Below are 25,616 nucleotides of genomic sequence, written 5' to 3' on the forward strand. Positions count from 1 at the left end.
AAGTTGGAATGTATTGTAAGGTTGTTGGCCGGTCAATAAAGTTTGGAGTTGGTACCAACTGCACACAGTTGTCCCGCGTCTTCTTTCTAAGGTAAAAGAATACGACATCAACAGTAAGAAATATTTCATTACGTGCTTTGCTAATCCCATTTAAACTATATTGCCAGCAACAACGGCTATATATACAGCAGAGTCCAAGCTGTATATCAAGGGAGTAATACAGAGGAAAGAAGTTTCTGAGTAACAACGCTGCTTATGCAATCATGCTATTTTACTGAGAACCAGTCAGTGATGAAAGCAGTGTGCGCTAGATGAACTAAACTAATTTTTCATTTAAGTTGTGCCCAATGGAGAGATGGAAAGAAAGAAGACAAAAAAGAAAGGAAGAAAAGAAAAAGAAGCACCAAGGCTGTAGTTTTGAGGAAATTTTAACCTAAAGAGCACTGGTTACACGACGAATCTCTGGAAAACACGCCTACACAGATCACATAATGCAGTATGTCATGTAGATTGCATGCAAAGTTCTATGAAATAGTGTAAAGTGATTCAGTTTGGTGCAGGCAGTATTTTTTTAATGGAAAGCTGCATACATTTTTCCATATTGCTTTGTATTATAGGCTACGTGCAGCTATGTCAGAAAACAAGAAAATGTAAACAATATGAGGACATAGGCATTAACGACTCCCCCTCATCTGAAATGTTGTTTTAAACTGGAAAGATATAAAATATGGGTTATACATAGAAAAAGAGGGGTAGAAAGACAAAAAATGCTAGTTCCAGAGAGCACTTTGTTTAAACTTGATTAAGAAACAAGTTATGCTCATCTCAAAGAAGAATATCTGGTGGCAGATGACTAGCTACTTAGATGCTATTATATTTAGCCAGTGTACTGTAGAAATGACATATTTATGTTTCTTCTGTCAGCCATTTGTTAAACTTTTTGTCATGATGGTACAAGACTCGCTTTGTAGGACATCAGAATCCAGACAATTCCCAGAGGGTCTATGGTACAGTGAGAATTTTGGCTGGCCAGCCATACAGAATGAGAACAGCAGACCTGGACAGCTATCTTTCAATTCAAAATGGGAGATAGAAAGATGTAGCTAGCTGCCTACTGAGTTTCCATGTCCTTGCTCTCTACATCATGGTTTTCTGACTATAGCTAGACAGATGCATACTCACACACACACACAGGCAAACACACATGGACACACATAAACACTCACAAACACACAAAAATACTAAACCAGCTGAATTGCTACTAATGACAGCATCTTCAAGGAATACATCTGAAATTCTTATTTTATATTCATATAGTGTGGAGCAGTCCAATCTGCATATTTTTCAAAGTAAGTATTACTGTGGCCTCTTGTTCTTAACTATGAACAGTATACAACAGTCACATTTTGGCTTAGTGGTCTTTTGTATACATAGAAAAACTCCATTTCTCAACATGAGCAAACAGCCAAAATCCTCCACATTTTATTTTCCTTTTCTGTGTCATACTTCACCACTCACCTTGATAGCGATATAACCTTAGACTTACTGGAGCTTGGTAATCACTAAGAGGGAGGTGAGTCTAGATATTTATGTACATATACAGAAGAAGGATACTAAACCAGTTGTGGTCAAAGATATGCCCTAGTTGTGAGATGAAAGACGGTTACCATCAAATGTTGTTTGCCTGAATGAGAAAACTCATACTCCCTATTAAGATGAGGTAAGTACTCTTCTAAGACAAAGGGGGAGCAACCAGAAAAAACAACATGTGTTCTCCATGGCAACCAGGAAAATAATACTGTGCTCTCCGCCTAACACTAGTGTAGGTTAACACAATCATTAATACCACCATAGTAATCTTAAAAATGTCTTTAGGTGATGTTTAATTTTCTACAAGAAAACTAATAATAGTAAAGATGCAGCACACACTAGTAATCCAATCTTATTTATGCCTTGCAACCAGATACAGCACACAGGCTGGTCCACGGTAGTACCTATAGTTACTTATGGAAGAAATTGTAAAGCTGGTGTGACAACATATGCAGATGGAGCAGTCAAAGAGAAATCTCTTGTTCCTCAAATGAACAGCCCTCAATACTGTATAAAACTATCTTACTACAAATATCATGTGGCTTACATCAGAAAGGAATCATTCCCTGTATGCATCCAAGGAGTATGTAAGTCTAATTTATGGACAACTACAGATTCATGGGTGTTCATAGGTTCATACTAGGCTATCTGCCCTAGGGCATTTATAAGCCTAGCCAGAGTGTGTTTGGCTTTGGCCACCCATTTTAAATTAATTTTGCTATGCCCTTTTTCGAGGTTAGTATACTGTGCCTCTGTCTAACAGTGACACAGAAGTGATACCCGGGGTAAACCTATGATCTCCCATCCACTCATCAAGATTCCTCTTGAAGAGAGTCAGTGAGGGACTCTGCCTAACCTGGACTGGGATTTTATTCCAGAGTGAAGGGAGCCTCTGGGTTATGAATCTGTCCCTCCAGCACGTCCTATTTATTTCAGTGCTGAGGTTCAAGTCTCTCGAGCGCGTAGCTTGATGGGATTTGGATTTTCTGAGTTGCAGCATGTCCATTAATTCCGGGTTGGACATGGCTTTATATGTCAGGCACAGATCGCCTCTGAGCAGGCGGTATGCCACTGAGTAGAGCTGGAGTTTCTTTAACCGGGCAGCATATGGCATCTGTTTGAGCCCTTTGATCCTCTTGGGGAGGTACTTTTGGGGGCTTTCCAGTTGCTGCAGGTGTCTGGTAAGGTACATCCCAAAAGGGGCATTGTACTCAATTATGGGCCAGATGAGGGATGAGTAAAGAGGCACGATGACCTCCCCTGATCTAGATGTGAATCCTTTCATGATTAGGTGGGCTATATAAAATGTTTTTCTAACCACTTTGGCCACGTGGTTGTCAAATGAGAAATTGCTATCAACTTGGGTCCCCAGGTCCCTAATTACTTCTTCTGTACTTAATGGATTACCACCTATGTGGTAATTTGTGGGCACTTTGTTTTTGCCAAAGGGGATGACTATACACTTTTTGGCGTTTAGCTTCAGGCCATGGCTCTGGCACCAGTTGTCTGTTTCTATGAGGCCCTTTTGGAGGATGCTTGCATCGACTGGAGAGTCGATTATGGTGCCCAGTTTGCAGTCATCTGCGAACTTGGTCAGCCACAGTCCTTCCGTGTTGGCCTGTACCTCCGAGAAATATATACTAAACAAGAGAGGCCCCAGGACTGAGCCTTGTGGGACGCCACTTGTAACTGGTTTAGAGTCTGACATGGCTCCAGCAATTCTAACCATGTGGGTTCTGTCCTTGAGCCAGTTTGCAACCCATCTAGTGACATAGGGGTTTATATTTAAGCTGGTGAGCTTATCTATAATGCCCGAGTGGGGTATTGTATCGAAGGCTTTTGCGAGGTTCAGGTAGGCTGTGTGGACCACCTTCCCCTCGTCAATGGCCTTGGTGACTGTTTCAAAGAAATCGACAAGGTTTAAGAGGCAGGATCTGCCCTTAACAAAGCCGAACTGGGTAGGATCCAGTGTCTGTAGGTCCCCAATATCTTTATTTATGAGGTCCATGATGATCCTTTCCATAGCTTTGCAGACCAAGCTAGTCAGGCTTATGGGGCGATAGTTTCCAGGATCCGTTGAGGCACCACCTTTGTGGAGAGGAACCACTGTTGCTGTACACCACTCTTTGGGTACATATCCTGTAGTAAGGCTGAGATTGAACAGTAGTTTTATGTTTGGGTTTAGCTCTTCTTGGAGTTCATGTAGGACGCAGCCCGGGACACTGTCTGGTCCCATTGATGCTGTGTTTTTTGCTTTGGAGAGGGCGGCTCTTACCTGAGCATCTGAGATGTCAGGGGGGCAGCACTCTGCTGGGATATATATTTGCCCTTTTGGTGTGGGGGGGTTTGCGCTGAACCTGTCAGCTAGGATGTTGGCAATGTCTGTGGGTTTGATGTATTTTTTGTCATTTTGGAGTAATTCTGAGCATATCTGGGAATTCCCACCCAGGTTCCTAACATAACTAAAGAAAGCCTTGTGATTATCCTTAGTGTCCTGTGCAATTTTTCTCTCGAAGCTGACCTTAGGCGATTTTATGAGTGCCTGTAGTTTTTTGCTAATACTGATCAGAGATGCCTTCCCTTTTTGGGATTTTGCTCTATCATGTAGTAGCTTCCTCCTTCTATTGTATAGTTTGTTTATGGCTGGGGTCCACCAGACAGGACATCTGCCTTTGGAGGATTGGGTCTTGGTTTTATTTGGGATTGCATGATCCATGCATTCCTGAAGGTGTTCATAGAATGCGTTTATAAAGGATTCTGCGGTCTGGGCCGTATTTTCCACAGGCTCGGGGGCTTTGAAGAATTCCACCTCGGTTTTGAGGAATGTGAAATTTGCTTTAGAGAAGTTTTTCACTGTGGTTTTCTGGGCAGGAGGTGGGGTCAGGATGTGAATATCCAGTGAGATTAGTTTATGGTCTGATCTTACCAGTGAGGGATACACTTCTGGTCTGGAGCATAGAGTCCTCATGTTGGTGATGATCAGGTCCAGTATGTTTTCCCCTCTTGTGGGAGTGGTAACAACTTGTTCCATAGCATTTGAGTTTATAAATTCTAGGAACCTTTGGGCTAGGGTGTTGGAGCTAGACTAATGCTCCCAGTCTATGTTTGGGTAGTTGAAGTCGCCCAATATAATGGTGTTTGGAGAGACCTTTATGTTTTCCAGTGTTCTCAGGAAGGCTGAGTGGGGTTCCTGGGTTTGGGAGGGTGGTCTGTAGCAGGCTATAAACTGAAAGGCAGTTTTACCCACTGCTAGTTGCACATGGATAGTCTCTGATGCTTCGTGCTGTGCCACCAACCTGGAGGTGTGGGTATCTTTGACGAATATTGATACTCCCCCTCCTTTTGTGGTTCGGTCCAAGTTTTGGGGCCGAAAAGCATGGTATGAGGTATAACCTGGTAGTGCTGGGGTGCTCTCGGGAGCCTTGAACCAGGTTTCTGTTACTGCACAGATATCGATGTTCTCCATGCTAAGGAGAGTTTCGAGTGCGTGCATATTGAGGATTAGACTTCTGGCGTTGAGTAGCATTACTCTTAGTTTCTTATCCCTTGTGATACCTATGGAGGTGGGTTTGTCTTTTGAGCCTTGCCTAAAAATGGCACTATGGGGGAAGCAAGAGCCTTTGCCAATATCCGAAATCCCAGGGGTGACAGGTGCAAGCCGTCCCTAGCGAAGCATCATGGCTTGTCGAGCATGTCATCCCAGGCTGACAGGCATTGGATCCCCTTTGAATGACACCAATACTTAAGCCAATTGTTGAAATTGATCATCTTGTCTTCATATTGTGGCATCATTCTTGGTGAGGGTAAGATGCTACTCAAGGTCAGGGTCATACCGGCCTGGGCTACATGCTCAGAGAACTCCTCTATGTCTCTTTTCATGTAGTCCAGGGAGGTACGTCTCAGGTCATTCACACCAGCATGGACAATGACCGAGTCATATTTGTACTTGCCTTGGAGTGACCTGAGTGCTTGTGTTATGTGGCGGATCCTAGCGCCCGACAGGCAGCTCACCGTGACCTTCTCCTTGTTCAGCCTGGTGAGCAGGATGTCAGTGTGCCTGACGATAGAGTCACCTATTACAAGTGTATCAGGTGCGTTGTTTAGCCTTAAGGGCTGTGACTGTTCGGCACACTGGCTTTGTGAGCTATGTGTTGCACGTGTTTTGTTTTGGGGTAGCGGTTGCTTGGGTGTCTGCTTTGGAGGTCTCTGCTGCTTAGGCAGATTTTTATTTAGAGCCTCCGAATATGTTTTTGTGTGTTTATGTGTTTGGTTTGCTGTCGTGGTAGGTCTATGTGAGACTGGAATTGTAGTGAGTGTGGTTTCCTTCTCCTCCTAACTGGTTACGCCAGTACTGAGTTGAGAGAGCTTAGCCTCCAGTTTGGCTATATGATTGCATCTCTCACATGTGTTGGAATTTGTTGGGAGGAGGAGAGGGTTGTCTATGTACATGAGGCAGTTGTAACATTGCCTCAAGATTCCCAGATTCACAAGCTGGACCGGAGAGGAGATTGACAACTGACCTTTGGACATGCTAGAATAGTACTGGGAATTCCTTTATAATTGAAAAAAGGGCTAATGGGGAATAAGGTACTCAAGGGGAGTTTGTGAGGGTGTAGTGCTTTTAATTTTTTAGTGCTGACTTATATAATTGCTTTAGTGAGCAAGTGCCAGGTAACTTAAATGCAAAAACAACAAACAGTAACTTTCTTTCAAGTGAAACAAGGAAATATGTACAGTAAGCAATGCAGATATCACTAGGGATCCACAGAAGCGCTGAAAAGCCGTGTTTTAGGTAGAATTAGCATTTCAGGGAAATAACAAGCAAACAAACAACAAGCATACAAACAAAGCTAGATTCAGCAGGCCTGGATCTAGTCTATGCTACAGCAAACAAGGTGTACCAATTTCAGTAAGAAACAGTTCAAATATGCAGGCACTATAAGCCTTTAACCAGAAATTCCCAGCTCAGAAGGGCAGAGTCCAGCCTCTCCTCCCACAAGAGTGCACACCACAAACCCCTTCTTAATGTAAAATAACTGGCCTGAAGCCCAAGTGCTTAAACCAGAACTAATACACTTTTAGAATAACACACTGAGCCCTCAATCAGCAGTTCCCAACTTAGAAGGATGTAAACTACCTGTCCTCCCACCACAGTGCATGCCACAAACCTTCCTAATGTAAAACAACTGGTCTGAAGCCCAAGTGCTTAATCCAAAAGACTTAGAATGATAGCTACACTTTAATCAAGTTACTACCAAGCTGTAATAAATACAATTGAATACTTTAAAGAATGTCTGGATTAGTGCTCAAGTTATACAAACAAAGCTAGATTCAGCAGGCCTGGATCTAGTCTATGCTACAACAAACAAGGTGTACCAATTTCAGTAAGAAGCAGTTCAAATATGCAGGCACTATAAGCCTTTAACCAGAAATTCCCAACTCAGAAGGGCAGAGTCCAGCCTCTCCTCCCACAAGAGTGCAGACCACAACCCTCTTAATGTAAAATAACTGGCCTGAAGCCCAAGTGCTTAAACCAGAATTAATACACTTTTAGAATAACAGACACTGAGCCCTCAATCAGCAGTTCCCAACTTAGAAGGATGTAAGCTACCTGTTCTGCCACTACAGTGCAGACCACAAACCTTCTTAATGTAAAACAACTGGTTTGAAGCCCAAGTGCTTAAACTAAAAGGCTTAGAATGAGTTACACCAAGCAGTAATAAATACAATTGAGTACTATTAAGATGACAAAAAAGCAAAATAAAGTAGGAAGAAACACAAATACAGTAAAAGCAGATAACATTTTTTTTTTTGACTGAGCAAATGAGATTGGCCCAGGAGTTACAGAACAGAAACAAGTGCAAATGCAGGCCTTCAAATCAGAAAGTTGAGAGAGATGGAAGACCGCCCAAACGGCCAATAACTACAAATTCTGGGCCAGAACCACTCCTTATGTGGTAGACAGGTTACCTAATGCTTACCACTCCCACTGATAAGCTACAAGGCTTCCCTCCAACAAAGAAAGGCTTGGGGGGCTCAGAAGCTTACAAACAGTCCTGGATACAGCAAATCTGTATCTGGAACACTAATTACAGGAAAGGTAAGAAACAGGCTTACAATTTTTTTTTCAGAAAAGTAGCAAAAACAGTAGTAAAAACAATTCACATGCAGTGCAAGCTGGCACACTTGAGTATGTAGCAATATTAGTCCACACACAGTTTGAAAAAAATGTAATTAAATTAAAAAGGACTAAAAGCAAGTGCAGACAGGGTTTATTAGGTAGAATGCGGTAAAGAGATGGGACTGGGGGAGTGTCCTAGATCAAATCTACAGTGGGATGGGCACTGCAAAAGCCACCAAATTTAAACTACAACCAAGAACAGGGAGGTGGGGTGGGGAAGACAGTTTCAACAGAGATGTGAGGAATCACAGTGCAAATTATAAAACCAGAAAATATATACTGATCTCTGTATATTTGCAGAACAGTAAGACAACAGATATCTAAGCAACAATTTAGCTCTATAATACAGAAAAATATACTCAGCTCTATATATTTTCAGATAGTCTTGTAAGGCTCTCTCTCAGTGCACAGATTCCAATTTAAATGCAGGCTGTTATTAACATGTCAAAATTAAGGGAACCTGGAGTTAAGCAACACACAAGCTATAAAAAACGGTTATATCAGCTGAAGACAAGGCAGAAAATGAGGGAGGGGGACAGTTTCAACAAAGATGTGAGGAATCACAGTGCAAATTATAAAACCAGAAAAATATATACTGATCTCTGTATATTTGCAGAACAGTAAGACAACAGATATCTAAGCAACAATTTAGCTCTATAATATAGAATAATACAGAAAATATACTCAGCTCTATATATTTGCAGATAGTCTTGCAAGGCTCTCTCTCAGTGCACAGGTTCCAATTTAAAATGTGTGCAACACAGTTATGTAAAATGTTAAATGTTTCTTCACTTGTGTTCAGATGGTATCAAAAATAATGTATGCATGAATTCTCTTGTTATTTTCTTCGATAGTTGCAAAATCATGCTCTGTGCTAGTAACTGCTTGTCTCTACCTTGTGGCCCAGGTCATGGCTGAAAAGGGTCTTCAGACAGTTCACTTACCCTGTTAAATAGAAGGAATAATTAATTACTTAGAGACAGATACAAACCCGCAGATTTATTCAGACACTCAAGATTCTGTGGGATAAATGGACTCAGAAATTTAAGGATATAATTGGTATGGTAATCAAGAAAAGTTGGCTTTATTTGCAGATGATATTATTTTGCACCAGATAAAAACTAGAAAAGGAGATTTCAGTGTTGTGGAACATTCTGAGACAGTTTCATTTTTTTCAGGATACAAAATTAATGAAGATAAAACAAAGGTAATGGTTGTAAACCATGTACCCACACACGGTTTGGTTCAGCAATATCCATGTTTATGGGAACATGATAAAATGAAGTACATAGGAGTATGGGTTAAAATGATTCTGTTATGGCTGCTATGGATATGTGGGAAGAGAATAAACAAAAGATAATACAAAAATGGAGAAACTGAAAGTTCTGTTTTTTAGATATGGATAGCAAGATACAAGTAGTTAAAATCTTTTTAGTCCCTTTAGTTTTATAAACAGGCCAGGCATATTTTTATCTACCAGAGGAGAAACTGTGAATAGCAATTAATAGAGATGAAGGATTTTATCTGGGAGAGGAAGAAGGCAAGAGTCAAGTGGGATAAGTTGATCAAAGTGGTTTGGGATTACCTGATTTGAAGGGATATTTCAGAACTACATAGTTATGGCTCCTATACACAGCACAAGCAGAAAGCTTATAATTAAAAATAGAAAGAGATGATGATGAAACAGAGAAGCTCAAGAAATAAGGAGAGATTGGGATTTTGGATGCAGATCCTTAAGGAGAATAGCAATAGCCATATAGAGTATTATACCATAACTTAACAGAAAGTATTTGAAAACCTAAGCCAACATGGGAATGGAGAAAGGAGAATCTGCTGATAGGGATGATTGCAATTAGAGGAACAGAGAATAGGTAAGAGGGAGCCAGAATTTAATGGAGAAAATTGACAAAGGAACCAAGGTATAGGGAACAAATAATTAGAGAGGGAAAGGTAATAGAATGGAAAAAGGCCAAGAATACATTTGGACCGCAGACTAGAGACTGCATTCCCTATCAAGGATAGTTATCAGAGTATAGGCAAACAGAAAGGAATAGGTGGATTCTAAATGAAAAACCAGCACTGGTAGAGGTTTTAGTTGAATCTAGAACAGAAGCTGTTGTTAAAAAAGTGATAATTGGTAAAACATATATAAAATGTTGCATAATAACTATAGGAATCCATCAGAGGAAGTTAGAAAGGATTGGGAAGAGAAACTGGATAAGCAATCCACAAAGAAACAATGGGAGAATAGATGCATGGCTCCCAAATATGCACCAAAGTCTAAAAGATTTGGGATTTTTGCTAGGAAGTGTTTGCATAGGTATTTCATACCCCAATCAGTCTCCAAAGTATTTTTTTTCATAAGTAGATTGCAAATATTGGAGGTGTGATGGGGAAGAAGGAGGTAATTGTGAACATGTTTTTTGGGAGTGTAAGCTGTGTTACAGGATCTGAATTGCCTAGACATAGTAAGGCAATGAGTTTAATTCTTGTAGCAGCCAAAAGGGCAATTTCTAGAAAATGGAAATCAGAATCTATACCAACCACATTAAAAGAAGTGAATATAGTAACAGAAATAGAAGAACTGGAAGTGAGATCTTTAGAAAAAAGTAGCAGCAAACTACATAGAAAAAAATCAAAATTGTGGGAACACTACATGCAGAATAATGTTTTGGAGGAGGAATGACGTTTAAGAGAAGGCAGGAATTGTATGCACTATGTAATGATCGATTGACAATGACTGTATACAAGATTATATATGATGTTTAATGTTTGCAACTGAAAATATCTCAGTCTGGCCTATGTCATAAGTGATAATTCAATAAAGATTTTTTTTTTTGTTTAAAAAAAAAAAGATCCAGTGAGATAATGCACTGAAAGCCAATTAGTGGTAGAAACATGGCTAGTAGTAAGCACTAGATGCTATCTGACTGCTCCAGAAATGGCTGATGCTATGGAGGAATCACAAAGTATTATTGTTTCATAAAGTGTTCTTGTTTAAGCTTACTCAGGAATTCATGGACTGCAAATAATGACTGCAATTTGAGAAAGATTGGAGATGAAGTTCTTCCAGCAGAGTTGATAGGGACTGCAGGTACTTCACCAGATGTAGAGTAGGGGAAAGGTAGCATCCTCTGAGAAGAGAGTTAATCATGTTTTACAGTCTGTAGTGTGATAGTGTCAAAACAAACTTGAAAAGCATCACCTACTGACCTGTATCTTTGTCAAAAAAATGCTAATAAAAGGTTCATAAGGTCCAAAAAAGTAGACAAGGGCAATGAAAGGATGTGAAGATGGCCACTGTAATCCTTCCATGCTAGGAAACCTGTAGCTTTCCCCACCAAGGTAAATGACAGGAAACTGCAGGTCTCTAACCACTCTCTCAACATTCTCTGTCTCACGGAGTAGGTGACAGGTTAAATCCCACTGATGGAAAAAGCAAAACAAAGAGCAGCCTAAAGACCAAAAGCCTGATTTGTGAGAAATTTAACTTCCTAGCCCTCCAGCACAAGTGGATTACAGTCCACATCATTACTTCTACCAGCTGAAGTCATAGATGCTAAACAGAAACAGATGCCAAAATGGTGCCCTGTTTAAGAAAGACACTGTTAGTCTAAGAGGGGATGACACACCTGTAGAAGCACTTCATGAAAAGAGAGCCATGAAACACAGTAAAGGGCATCTAGACTAACAAATTACAGTAATGCAGAAGGTGAACGAGTATCATCTGTAGGGGCCTATACTAAAAGAGAAACTCTAGCAGGAACAGGCTTCCAGCAGACCATTAAATAAAACCCACCTATATATCAAAAACTCTAATACAAATTCAGTCTCAAGGACGGACAACTCTGGAGTTTCCTCAGGTTCAGACTGCCATGAGGCAGAAGGCACTACCTCTTCTAACAATACAGGCATTGGTGCATCAGTGTCAGACTATTCTCCTAATAAAGGCTGATCGTACCAGTATTCTGTAGTGCCAGTTGCTATCCCTACCTTACTTAGTTTTTTATTGTTCTTTTTCTTTATAGTCCTGATGTACAGAATCTTCTTTCTTCTATTTAGGGTTCCTATATATTTGACTCAAAAGGAATATTGTTAGGGCCCTTTTCAATTTTAGTTTGTGTCTCAGTATTTGCTATCATTTTTTTTCTTTTTTAGGATACTGTCTCTCTGTCTCAATGTGAGTGAGCATCACTCTCTCACTTTTTTTCCCTCAAGGCTGCTGTCCCCCAGCAGTAGATATCTCAAATGTATGTTAAGTTTCACTTTCTTCCTTCCTTACAGAAACATCTTGCCTAGTGTTTTTTTTACTTGACTTTTCTATTTTACACTGACAGAAGATGGTTTAGAACTGTGACCAGGTACATTTTCTTCCACTTTTATTACACTAGCAAAATCCTACTTATTTACATTTTTTTCTCCTAAACATTCAAAAGAAGATGCAGTTGGTATTATGGAGAAGGTCTTTGCCTCCCATGCACAAGATACAAGGTTTGATCCTGACTTCCAGCCAATACCTGTGTGGAATTTGCATGTTTCTCTCTGTGTCTCTGTGGAGCTTCTCCTGCCTCCCCAAAACAGACTGGGTGTTTCTGCCTCAAACTCACCAAAGAATGGAGGTGTTGACAGCAGGACAGACTCTAGATGATGCCTATCAGAGAAAGAGTTGTATACACCAACTGCTTTGGGGATCAACAGTACTATGCAGTATCCTCTAGATAAGAGAATGTGGATCACAGACTGTCTTGTCAGGCTAGCCACTCGATGGTGTCAAACTTGACTCTAGGTGATTTGGTCACTTTGACTAATGTCATCAAAAATAAGCATTGGTATTTGTCGGTGATAAATGGGTTGAGGACCTGGCCTACTCTGATCTACGCCAGGGCCCATATTAACAGTGAGACAAGCCTGTATGCCTTTTTGTGGTTGGGGGTTGGCATAATGGTTAAGATCTCTACCTCACAGACACAAGGTACAGTGTTTGATTCTCACCTTTGGTCACTTTCTGATTATTGGGTAGACGTAATAGTCTGCAGACTGATTTGCTTAGTATTTACTTATAAGCTTGTTGCTTTAAAATCTCTATTTTTTTTTTTGTTTTTTTTAGTATGATAAAAAATGTAGAATTCTGCTCAGGTTGTGATTTTCTTTATTTTCTAACTTTATTCTTTCAGTATATGTCCTCTCAGAGTGTGAGTCATACTCTTTAGTTCTTTTAGGCAGTTCTGTCCCCTAATTTGCCACAGTTTCAGGCTACATTGTGTTAGTACGCAACTCCCTTCCTTCTATTTTCTCTGTTCCTACAGGCTGCTCTGCCATGTATGTGATGACATACCTTTAGAAATGATGCAGTTTTTCTCATTTACTTTTATTTATTTATTTGACATTTGTTGACTAGGTTGGTCCATCTGGGACGAGGCCCTTTTTCAGTGGAGACCCGGGGAGAAAAGCTCCATAGTTACAAAACATATACAAGCTTAAAAAAAACATATGCAAGTACCCAAAAAAATACATAATGTAAAGCGAGTATACAATAATAAAACTGGTTACAGATTATATACAATGTTGGCTAGCTATGTATATTGAGGTGGGTAGACCAGGAAAAGTAGTATTTACAGTAAAGAGAAAGCACGTTAGTAAGGAATCATAAATTCCACCAATAAAACAAAGAATCACAAAAAAAAAATCCAACGAGCCACTTCCGGATAGAGAATCTTTAGTGGTTAAGCGCTTTCATTCACAAGAACCTCATCAGAACCATGTTTTAATTATGAAAACACACACCATTTATACCCCCTGATAAAAGTTACATGTAACAAAATCACCAATACATTTAAAAACTAAGTTTCTAAAACCATTAACCCATTACATACCGTAGTACTTCAGTTTCAAAACAGAATTAATGGAACAAACATCATTTAGACCAGGATGGTTACAGGCATTTAAAATCAGCTGCCGTTTTAGTTCAGACATTTCTAAATATTCCTCAATAAACCATCCCTGTCCATCTGTTTTAATTTGTTCTAAAATCATAAAATTAAAATGATGTTGTGTATATCTTTCAATATATCTATACAATGCATTTGCACTTTTACGATTCTTTATATCTAAAATGTGTTCATACACCCGCCTTTTAAAATGTCTCTTACTTTTACCCACATAAAATGCTGTACATGAAGTACACTGGGCTAAATACACTATACCAACAATGTTGCAAGTAAATCTACCCTTAATATGATAAATATGGCCGTTAACAGTGAAAGAATCACTAGAGTTAACATGCTGACAAATGGAACAATGTCCACATTTTCTGGTACCAACTATACCGGTGCACACTTCAACAAGTCTCTTTTCTAAAATATTCTTAATGGAATTACCTTTTTTATATACTATCACTGGTTTAACACCTAAGTTCTCTATGAAATCTGTGTCTGTAAAGACTAACTCCCAGTTTTTGCACAATACTTCAGATATATAATAACCATCCACCGTAAATGGTGTAATAAAACTATATGTATAATTCTGTGCAACATTGTTACCTATCTGTGCTACATTGGTATTAACATTTTCTACAGGTGGTCACAATATGGGACTATATACCCCACTAAAAATGGAGAACATCGATATCTGTGCAGTGACTTAGACCTGGTTCAAGGCTCCAGAGGGCACCCCTGCAATACCAGGCTACAATTCTTACCACACTTTTCGGCCACAAAATCAAGACCGAAACACTAAAGGTGGAGGAGTGTCCAAATTCACCAAGGATATTCACACCTCCAGGCTAGTTGCCCAACACAATGCATCTGAAATTCTCCAGGTGCAACTAACACTAGGTAAGACTGCAATCCAAATTGTAGCTTGCTACAGATCCCCCACCATACCCCAAGATTCTCACTACACCTTCCTAAACATACTGGAAAATATTAAGATACAACCAAACACCCTAATACTAGGTGATTTCAACTACCCTGCCATTAATTGGGAAAACTACTCTGGTACCAACTCCTTTTCCCAACGGTTCTTGGAATTCATAAATTCCAACGCCCTGGATCAACTAATCCATTGTCCCACCAGGGCTCCAATATCCTAGACCTGGTCATTACCAACATGGGAGATAGATGCTCCACACCAGTGGTCACCCCCTCATTGGTCAGGTCTGACCATAAGCAAATCACCCTTGACATCCACATCCCACCCCCACCCTCCAGTAAGGAAACCTCCTTAAAAAACTTCTCCAAAGCCAACTTCATGCTACTGAAGTCAGAAGTGACAAACTTCACAACATCCACGCAGACGGGATCTGGAAGTTCGACTGCAGAATCCTACACTAAGGCACTGTACGAGTACATCCACTCATGCATGAATTGTGCCATCCCAAATAGAACCAAGATGCTCTTCTCCAAAAAAAGGAACCCAATCTGGTGGTCCCCTGCTATAAACAAACTATACAACAGAAGGAAGAAACTGTTGCAGAAAAGAGGAAAATCCCAGGATGCAAACTCCCTCACCAGCCTCAGTAAGAAGCTGAGATCCCTCATAAAATCCTCAAAATCTAGTTACGAAAATAAAATTGCCAAAGATTCCAAAGACAACCACAAGGCATTCTATAACTATGTCAAGAATCTAAATGGCAATGCTCAGATCTGCTCTGAGCTACAACAGAATGGCATTAAATATACTGATGCTAAGGATATTGCCAATATCCTGGCAGATTGATTTAGTGCCAACTTCACTCTGCTCTCACCCCCTAAAGGGCCCATCTCAATACCAAAAGATTGCCAAATTCCGATAATCACAGCCACACAGGTAGAAACAGCACTCTCCAAAGCTAAGAATACAGCATCCATGGGACCAGATGACATCCCAGGCTGTGTACTACATGAACTACAAAATGAACTGTCACCCCACCTAAGTGTCATGCTTAATCATAGCCTCACCTCAGGCTTCGTGCCCACTGAGTGGCGCACAGCTACAGTTATCCTGATCCACAAGGGAGGATCCACCTTGGATCCCGGGAACTACTGTCCCATCAGTCTGACAAGCCTGATCTGCAAGGGCATGGAACGCATTATCATGGAACTTATAAACAAAGACATTGGCAACCTCCAGACTTTGGACCCCACCCAGTTTGGGTTTGTGAAGGGCTGATCTTGTCTCCTGAATCTGATTGACTTCTTTGAATCGGTCTCCAGAGCTGTGGACGAGGGTAAGGAGGTCCACACAGCCTATCTGGACCTTGCCAAGGCCTTCAACACCATCCCCCACTCTGGAATCATAGACAAACTTACTAAGCTGGGCATAAATCCCTACGTCACTCGATGGGTTGGCAACTGGCTTACTGACAGAACCCAGACTGTAAAAGTAGCTGACTCCAAATCCAGCTCCAGACAAGTGACAAGTGGAGTACCTCAGGGTTCAGTCCTAGGACCACTCTTGTTTGGCATCTACTTCTCTGAAGTACAGGCCAACACTAAGGGACTCTGGCTAACAAAGTTTGCAGATGACTGCAAACTGGGAGCCATTATTGAATCCCCAAATGATGTGGATATTCTACAAAAGGGCCTTACAGAAACAGATGCCTGGTGCCAGAGCCATGGGCTCAAGTTAATGCCAAGAAATGTATAGTCATCCCCTTTGGAAAAAAACATGTACCCATGAACTACCACATAGGTGGCAGGACACTAAACATCGAAAGTGTGATGAGAGACTTAGGGACACAAGTGGACAGTGGTCTCACGTTCGATAACCACATCGCCACAACAGTCAGGAAATCCTTCTACGTGGCACACCTCATCACTAAGGGCTTTTCATCCAGAAAAAAGGAGGTCATTGTCCCACTGTACTCATCCCTCATTAGACCCATTATAGAGTATAATGCCCCATTTGGTATTTACTTCACAAGACATCTGCAACAGCTGGAAAGGCCACAGAAATACCTCACTAAAAGAATCACAGGCCTAAAGCATATGCCATATGCTGACCGTCTAAAAAAACTCCAGCTATACTCTGTTGCATATCGTCTACTCAGAGACGATCTCTGCTTAACATACAAAGCCATGTCAAACCCTGAGCTGTTGGACATGCTCCACTTAAAGAAATCCCAATCCCTCAGAGCCACACGCTCCAGGGATCTAAACATTATCATCACAATGAACAAAACATGCTGGAGGGATAGGTTCCTGACCCAGAGACTCCCCATACTCTGGAATAGACTGCCCATACATGTCAAGCAGAGCACCTCATTGGCCCTCTTCAAAAGGAACCTTGATTATTGGATGGGAGATAGGAAATTCACCCCAGGGATCATGTCAGTTGCCCTGCTAGACAGGGGCCCAGAGAAGTAAATATTGTGGGAAAAAATTTCCAGGGAATTGTTATGGCTAGGCTTGCATAGGCCTTAGGGCCGATAGCCTAGTACCAACCTATGAACCTATTTCTTCTTTTATTTACCACCTCATTTAAAATATCTTCCAAAAAGGTTTGAGGATAACCTCTTTTTAAGAACATATCCATGACATTCTTACATTCTGTATGAAACTCATCCAAACTGGATACCATTCTAGCTACACGAACTAACCTTTTTACCTGGTCTAAATGATGTTTGTTCCAATAATTCTGTTTTGAAATTGATGTATTACAGTATGTAATGGGTTAATGGTTTTAGAAACTTTGTTTTTAAATGTATTGGTGATTTTGTTACATGTGACTTTTATCAGAGGGTATAAATGGGTGTGTTTTCATAATTAAAACATGGTTCTGATGAAGTTCTTGTGAATGAAAGTGCTTAACCATTAAAGATTCTTTATCTGGAAGTGGCTCGTTGGATTTTTTTTGTGGTTCCAAGTTAGTAAGGAAGTTTCCGGGTAACAGTGAAGAAGAGATAAAAGTGCAGCACTAGTTGCTGAACATTCTACTGGAGAGGAGATTGTAATAGTAAAGGAAAGTTTAGGGGTAAGAGTAGGGAAGGTTTTTGTAGGGAGGAAGGAAGGGTGAGTTTGGAAGGAGGTAGTATTAGGTACTAGTAGGAGGAAACGTAGTGACTGATTGGTCTGGAGAGATGGGTTAGTCAGGGGGCTGTTAAAAGAGGCAAAGTTTATTTAAGCTAAGGTGATTTCTCACAGTCTTTTTGAATTGAAGTTTGGATGTAGTGTTTCGGATGTCCAGTGGGAGTTTATTCCAGTATTCTGCGGGGTAATAGCTATACAGGTTTTTTCCTATGTTGAGTTTGGGTTTGATTATGGTCAAAAGGTGTTGGGCAGAGCTCCGGAATGTTCTAGCTGGGGTGTAGGATGAGATGGTGGGCGATATGGCAGGGCAGAAGGTGGGCTGGTATAGGATGGAATGGATTATTTGAAGCTGAGAGAGAGTAAGGTTGTGAGGGAACTCTAGCCATTTCAGTTTTTGTAGAGCAAGACAGTGGTGAGCGGAGCAAGGAAGTTCAGTGGCAAATTTTGCTACTTTGTTAAAAGTGGATTCAAGTTTGGTTATAAGAGAGGTTTGCAGGTTGGTGAGAATCTGAGAGCCATAGAGAAGGGTTGGAAGAAGGTAGGCATGTGATACAGCAATTTTTGCTTGAGAGGACAGAAAGTTTTTGTTTCTGTAAAGAAGGCCTAGTTTTTGGTGGGTTTTCTTGATGTTGTTTAGTACATGCTGGTCAAATTTTAGCTGGTCATCAATGATGACCCCAAGTAGTTTAGTGTGATTATCCACCATGATAGGTGTGTTGTTGTGGGAGGTGATGGAGAAGTTTGGTTTCAGGTGGGTCATTGTTTTTGGTGGAAAGAGTAGGAGTTTGGTCTTTTTTGGATTTAGGATTAAATGGTTTTGATTGAGCCATGTCTCGACAGACAAGAAGGATTCCTGAGTTTTAGTATGGTGCTTGGGAAGTGTGGCTGCAATGGTGATGACTGTGGAGTCGTCAGCATATTGCATTAGGGATGAGTGTGGGGTCGAGCTAGATAACTGATTGGTAAAAATGTTGAAAAGCAATTGTCCTAGGATTGATCCTTGGGATACTCCCATCAGCACTGGAAGTTCTGGGGAGATAGCTGAATTCCATTTGATGGACTGGGAACGGTTGCTAAGATAACTAGAGAACCAGGAGATAGTGGCAGGGGATAGGTTTAATTCGGAGAGTGTGTGTGTGGTGGTTACTCACACCTTTTTGCAGGTTAGGTAGAAGTGTATTTTCAGGCTGATTCACTCACTGACTATCTTCCCAACCCTGATAAAAGGGTTGATTAAAAACCGTTCCTTGTTTCCAAAAATCTAGTGCTGAAAATCTTTCCCTATTAGCATATCATGTATTAAATTTAGAACTACAGCAACAGGGCAAGTATTGTCTCAAATACAGTTTATATTCGTAATTGAGTAATGGGATACCACTTTCTATCACCATGAATAGAGGATTCTTCTACTACTTTTTTAATACGAGCTTCCCTTATACACACATACCATGCCTTTATGAACATAACCATACAACCTGAATCTAGTTGTTCATACAGCTCCCTGCCATCACTTACTTAACCTGCTGTAGTACAGTAGCAAAGGCTGACTGTGCTATTATTGCAGGCAATTCATCACATTCCATATGCATAAAATTATTGTAGCATGCTGTGCACTGATTACCCTTTCCACAACAACAACAATGTTAGCATAACTAGTACACAATCTAGGCAGTTCATCACATTCCATAGGAATAAATTCATTGAAGCATGCTTTACACTGATTACCCTTTCCACAGCAACAACAATGTTAGCGTAACTAGTACAAAATCTAGGTAGTTCATCACATTCCATAGGCATAAAATCATTGTAGCATGCTTTACTCTGATTACCCTTTCAACAAGAACAACAGTGTTAACATAAGTAGTACAAAATCTAGGGGCTGCTAAAAGTGCTCTTGTACCATTAGCTCGCAACCCACTTCCCTGCTGCCACTCGCTCATATTGGCAGGTGCTGTAACCCCTACCACTCTCATTCCCATGCACTACCACAGACCTAGCTATCCTTCCCAGAACCACAACCCTAACATCAACTCTGGATAGCTGCATAAACCTAAAATACACCCCCCCCTGCACTAAATCCCAGTTGTCCCTAAATGTAAAATCCTCCTTCCCTTCCTAACCCTAACTCTGACCTAACTTCTGGTAAATCCCTAAACCTAAACTCCCCCTCACCCACCCTAACTCTGAACTAATTCCCATTTGCTGCTTAAACCTAAAATCTGCCTCCCCTCTAAACTTAAAGCCCCCCTCCCTGGTTCCCTTCCCCACTTACCAGTTCCATATTGCGACCTTAACGGCATCTGACCATTGTGGCAGCTGCTTTCCTGAACTCATGTTTGAGTAGCTGTGTGGCCTGTTGGACAGAGGAGAAGACAGCCACTGAAGCCCCTGACAGAGAGTTCCAGGATTTGTAGCAGCTGGGACTTGAGTGGTTAAAGTAGGACCCAAAATCTAGTTATTTGGTCCCTTTTTCATGGCATTTAATAAAAGAGTATGTGTAGTTGATATTTTTTTATTTATAAGCAAGATTTGATATAAGCTTTACCATAGGTTTGTATTACTAAGTTCTAAACATTGTTTCATTGCTTTATCTCTACTATTACAGCAAACATTTCAGCATCCTTAGGGTCACTTTGAAACATGCACTTTCATAAAGTAGCAGGCAAACCTTTCAAATTTTCCAGTGGTTAACATTTTTATCATTTTATTTTTAGTATGTTGACCATCAGGATCAAACCACAGTTCTAAGTATGTTTTAGATCTCATAACTGAGATCTTACCATTTTGTTATGAAAAAAAAATCCAGTTATAAAACTTTTGAGCATGTATCTCAGTGGTAATTTAGCTTATGCAAATATTGCCTCTTTGCTTTTTCTTAACCCTGATAATCAGTCCCTTCCATGTCCTTGAATTTTTTACTTGCTTCTCAGGAAACTAAGCAGAAAGAATTCTAGCCCAGTCTCTCCAGTCCCATCCCTCCCAGTGGGCATACCACTCGAAGACTACCAGTATGCCTTGAGGTCTTCTTCCTTAGTAAAATTTTTTAATGGTAGAACTGTCCTAAGAGTTGACATGGCTTTGGCAATGTAAATCATAACCCTTGTAGTAACAGCAGCTATGATTTGTAAGAGTTGTTCAGCTGTAGCCATCTTAATGTTTAGGGAGGTATGATGTAGGTATGCTCCACTCACCAGCTGTAGCCATCTTAATGTTTAGGGAGGTAGGCTGTAGGTACACTCCACACACTGACTGTAGCCATCTTAATGTTTGGGGAGGTATGATGTAGGTACGCTCCACTCACCAACTGTAGCCATCTTAATGTTCAGGGAGGTATGATGTAGGTATGCTCCACTCACCAAGTTGTAGCTATCTTATTGTTCAGGGAGGTATAATGTAGGTATGCTCCACTCACCAACTGTAGCCATCTTAATGTTCAGGGAGGTATGATGTAGGTACACTCCACTCACCAACTGTAGCTATCTTGTTGTTCAGGGAGGTATGATGTAGGTACGCTCCACTCACCAACTGTAGCCATCTTAATGTTCGGGGAGGTATAATGTAGCTACACTCCACTCACCAACTGTAGCCATCTTAATGTTCAGGGAGGTATGATGTAAGTACACTCCATTCACCAACTGTAGCTATCTTTTTGTTCAGGGAAGTATGATGTAGGTACGCTCCACTCACCAACTGTTGCCATCTTAATCTTCAGGGAGGTATGATGTAAGTAAGCTCCACTCACCAACTGTAGCCATCTTAATGTTCAGGGAGGTATGATGTAGGTACGCTCCACTCACCAACTGTAGCTATCTTATTGTTCAGGGAGGTATGAAGTAGGTACGCTCCACTCATCAACTGTAGCCATCTTAATGTTCAGGGAGGTATGATGTAAGTACACTGCACTCACCAACTGTAGCTATCTTATTGTTCAGGGAGGTATGATGTAGGTACGCTCCACTCACCAACTGTAGCCATCTTAATGTTCAGGGAGGTATGATGTAAGTACACTCCACTCACCAACTGTAGCCATCTTAATGTTCAGGAAGGTATGATGTAGGTACACTCCACTCACCAAGCTGTAGCCATCTTAATGTTCAGGGAGGTATGATGTAGGTACACTCCACTCACCAACTGTAGCCATCTTAATGTTCAGGGAGGTATAATGTAGGTATGCTCCACTCACCAACTGTAGCCATCTTAATGTTCAGGGAGGTATGATGTAGGTATACTCCACTCAAATGTAAAATAAATACATAAAATAGCACACACCAAAGGACTGGCCACTTAGGATCAGCACAAGAATGTTTTCTTTTCAGATGGGATAAATTTGTGAAGTTTGATTTTGAACGGGGAGTGAAAGGTAAAGGTGGTATGTTAATTCAACAAAACTCTAAGGGTTATCAAAAAGTGTGCAGTTTTTATTTCATGATAAAACAAAAGGTAGTGATGTAGACTCTTTCTTATGCAACCAGGTGTTATCAAAATAACGTTCTGAACAAACCTTTTTTTCCTAAAGTCTCAGAAACTCATGTCAGTTCGTTGGTGCATAGGGATAAACCCCTGACTAAGGTACAGGTGACATATGTTGAAATAATGGCTTGGGCTCCTGTAGGAACTGACATAAACAAAACACCAACTGCCCAAAGGCAGATAAAAGTTCAAATAATGAAAAAAAAAAAAACCAACAGAGCCACAGTCCACAGCTATCAAGATTTTACTGATGCTTCCTATTACCTGATTATCTGATAGCCTTATTTTATGATAACCTCAATTATCCAATAATTAAATTCAACACGATTTGTCAAAATACATTTGCCCCACCATAACGTGCAACGGATTTTCTCTATATTGCAGTATATTTTAAATGGTTTACTGTCAAATGACTGTAAATCAAAAGACTGAATCCCAAAAAGACTAAAAATTCAAAATATTGAAAATATTTTTAATGCAAGGAGCTAGCCCCCCTGATCCCCTCATGTGGGGGGCTGCACCCCCCACACCCCCTGTTAAATATATATAATAACTCCAAGATCTCACAACAATGGAGAAGGGGCAAATTCCATCATTCAATATTATGAATTTTCAGTCTCTTTGGGATTCAGTCTTTTGATTTTCAGCCATGTGTAGTAAACCTTTTAAATATGCCAAGACAGAGGAAAAAAACTAACAAAAACAAAACGTATAAAACTTCCCCCACCACATTGTTTAACATCAACAACACCACTTTAAAATACATGTACACTTTTAAAATTGTATTCAATGTGTTATCAAGTTATTTTGTCACGTAATTTAAATACAATGGGATGTATCCACAACAAGAGAAAACACCCAACCTTATGTTCTACACATTTAAATCCAACTCTAGGTTAAAACCATTGGGCCATAGAATTTTATAATTTATAATATATTTAGTCTCCATTTTCAATAAAATTTGCACAAAATCTACCCCCTGCATGGAGTATGGTTTGGTCAAAACACTGAAAAAGAAACTATTTATTTGGCCAGCATGTACAAAGTGAAAATGCTGGGTAATTGGGCTGTCTAATCTACTATTTCTTATGGGTGGCCATGGTGGTGTAGCGGTTAGCATTGCCACTTCACAGCAAAAGGTTCTCTGGTTCGATCCTCAGCTGAGGTGCCTTCTGTGCGGAGTCTGCATGTCCTCAATGTAGTCACGTAGGTTTCCTCCAGGTGCTCCAGTTTCCTCCCACATCCCAAAGACATGCTGTAGGTAGATTGGCCACTCTAAATTGGCCCTAGGTATGAGTGCGTGAATGTGTGTGCCTTCTGTGGAAGGTTGGGCACCGGGCTGGCAACTCGACACTGTAAAACTCCACTGCCAATTATGAGTGGACAGGTGATCTGCTGTGGCAACCCCTAACCAGGAAAAGAAGAAGAATCTACTATTTCTTATATCTCCCAGGTGCTCCATTATTCGCTTCTTCATCACCCTATTGGTCTGTCCAAGATACCATTTAATAGGTTCACAGCCACATCCTATAATAAATATTACTCCACAAGTATTACAATTGAAAAAATCCATACCTTTGTATTTCGTGCCATTAATTCCCTGGAAGGCAAACAGCCGAGGTACTAGGAAGCATCAGTAAAATATTGATAGCTGTGGACTGTGGCTCTGTTGTTATTTTTTTCATTATTTGAACTTTTATCTGCCATTGGGCAGATGGTGTTTTGTTTATGTCTGTTCCTGGAGCCTCAGCCATTGTGGAGATGCCTGGTTCACATTCGGAGTGGAACCCTTTTACTTTTGCTAAAGTTTAGAAGGAGAGGGATGAAAAGTTTGTAACAATTGACCCATGGTTCCATAATAAAGATGACCAGTCAGTAACCAGGTATGAACAGTTGGAGCATCTACTTGTTAAAGAAGTTCTGCTTTTCTACAACACCAGATTGTTGGAGAAGTATGTTACTTTGGATTTAACTCCGAGAGGCCTAAGGGTGGACAGGTTACCAGCATCTGAATTTTTGGAGGAGGAATCGGATCTTTTGGAAGAGTGGAAAAACATTTTGTTGCAATGTACTTTAGGGTGGTTAAAAGTTCTCATTAAAAGAACATACGCTCTCATGAAAAAGTGTGGAGTTCCATTCTTCAGATGCAGGAGCAGCTTAAGGCAGAAACTCCGGTGAGTCTTTTTGGCAAAAAAATGAAACAGATTCACTCCCGTGTTAATAAGATAGAAGGGGACGTTATCAAACGAAACAGGAGAAAATTAGATCGGGACATAAAAGATTATAAAAACAACTTACTGTTCCAATGGCAATGAAAACCACAGAAGAGCAGATCCACCTTAAGAGACCTGGAAGGAAGGTCTCGGGTATCATGAGATTCTTCATTTTCTTCAGCAGAGGTTGTTTCTAATGGGAGAAAAAGCATTTTGTTTGAGGATCTAAGTAAAAATGATGAAGGGCAAATGCAGCATTCCAGCCTGCAGCAAACAAAGAGGTGAGGTCGGAAATGGCAAGAAAGCAAAAAGAAAATGAAGGGAATGCTGAAAATTTGGACTGTACTTTTTTTGTTCTTTTGGTACATTTGCAAAAGGGACTTTTTGGTGATTGCAGATATGTGGGGGGCATCGCACAGTCTGATAGTGAAAATTTTGTGTTTTTGAACAGACTGAAAATGCATGTATTTTAAAGAGTTGAATATAATTAATCTTTCTGATTTGAGTATTAATGTAGATATGCACAATTTGTTGATGAAGTGAATGAAATTTGTCCCCACTTATTTTCCAAGTTTGGCCGACTTGATTTTAGAAGTAGGACATTTTTGTTGGAAGTTGCATTTAAAAGTATTTTTTGTAGGAACACACAGGATACTAGCTGCAGTACGTCACTAAATGATGAATCTTTCTTAAATTTGTGAATTTATGAGAATGAGCTGGATGATATTCATGCTGATGTAATTGAAGAACTTGATGAAAATGAGGAAAACTGTGAAGGTAGTGCAAATTTTCTCACTGGATATGGAAAACTAAATGTGCCGCATGTACAATACACTAGCTCCTTTAGTCCCCCTAGGGTCTCCGCAGCCACAAACATGTTCGAAAAAGTGTTGTGTAAACAAATTGAGCAAGAATATTTGAAATTTTGTAGTAGCAGAAGGGTATACAATTTAAATAAAAATGAATGGAAAGCTCTACAAAAGTTACATGATTTAAACAACGGATATGTTTATGTTCAAGATGATAAAGGGGGTAATTGGGTTATGTCAAGATGTGGTTATAATCAAATGGCTGAAGTTCTATTGCAGGATAGTAATGTTTATCAGAGGTTGAGACAAAACCCCATCAAGGAGTATAATAATGATTTGTTGGAGT

Source organism: Protopterus annectens, chromosome 1.part1 (assembly GCF_019279795.1).
Source record: "Protopterus annectens isolate FY-2018-M chromosome 1.part1, PAN1.0, whole genome shotgun sequence".
NCBI classification, from domain to species: Eukaryota; Metazoa; Chordata; order Ceratodontiformes; family Protopteridae; genus Protopterus; species Protopterus annectens.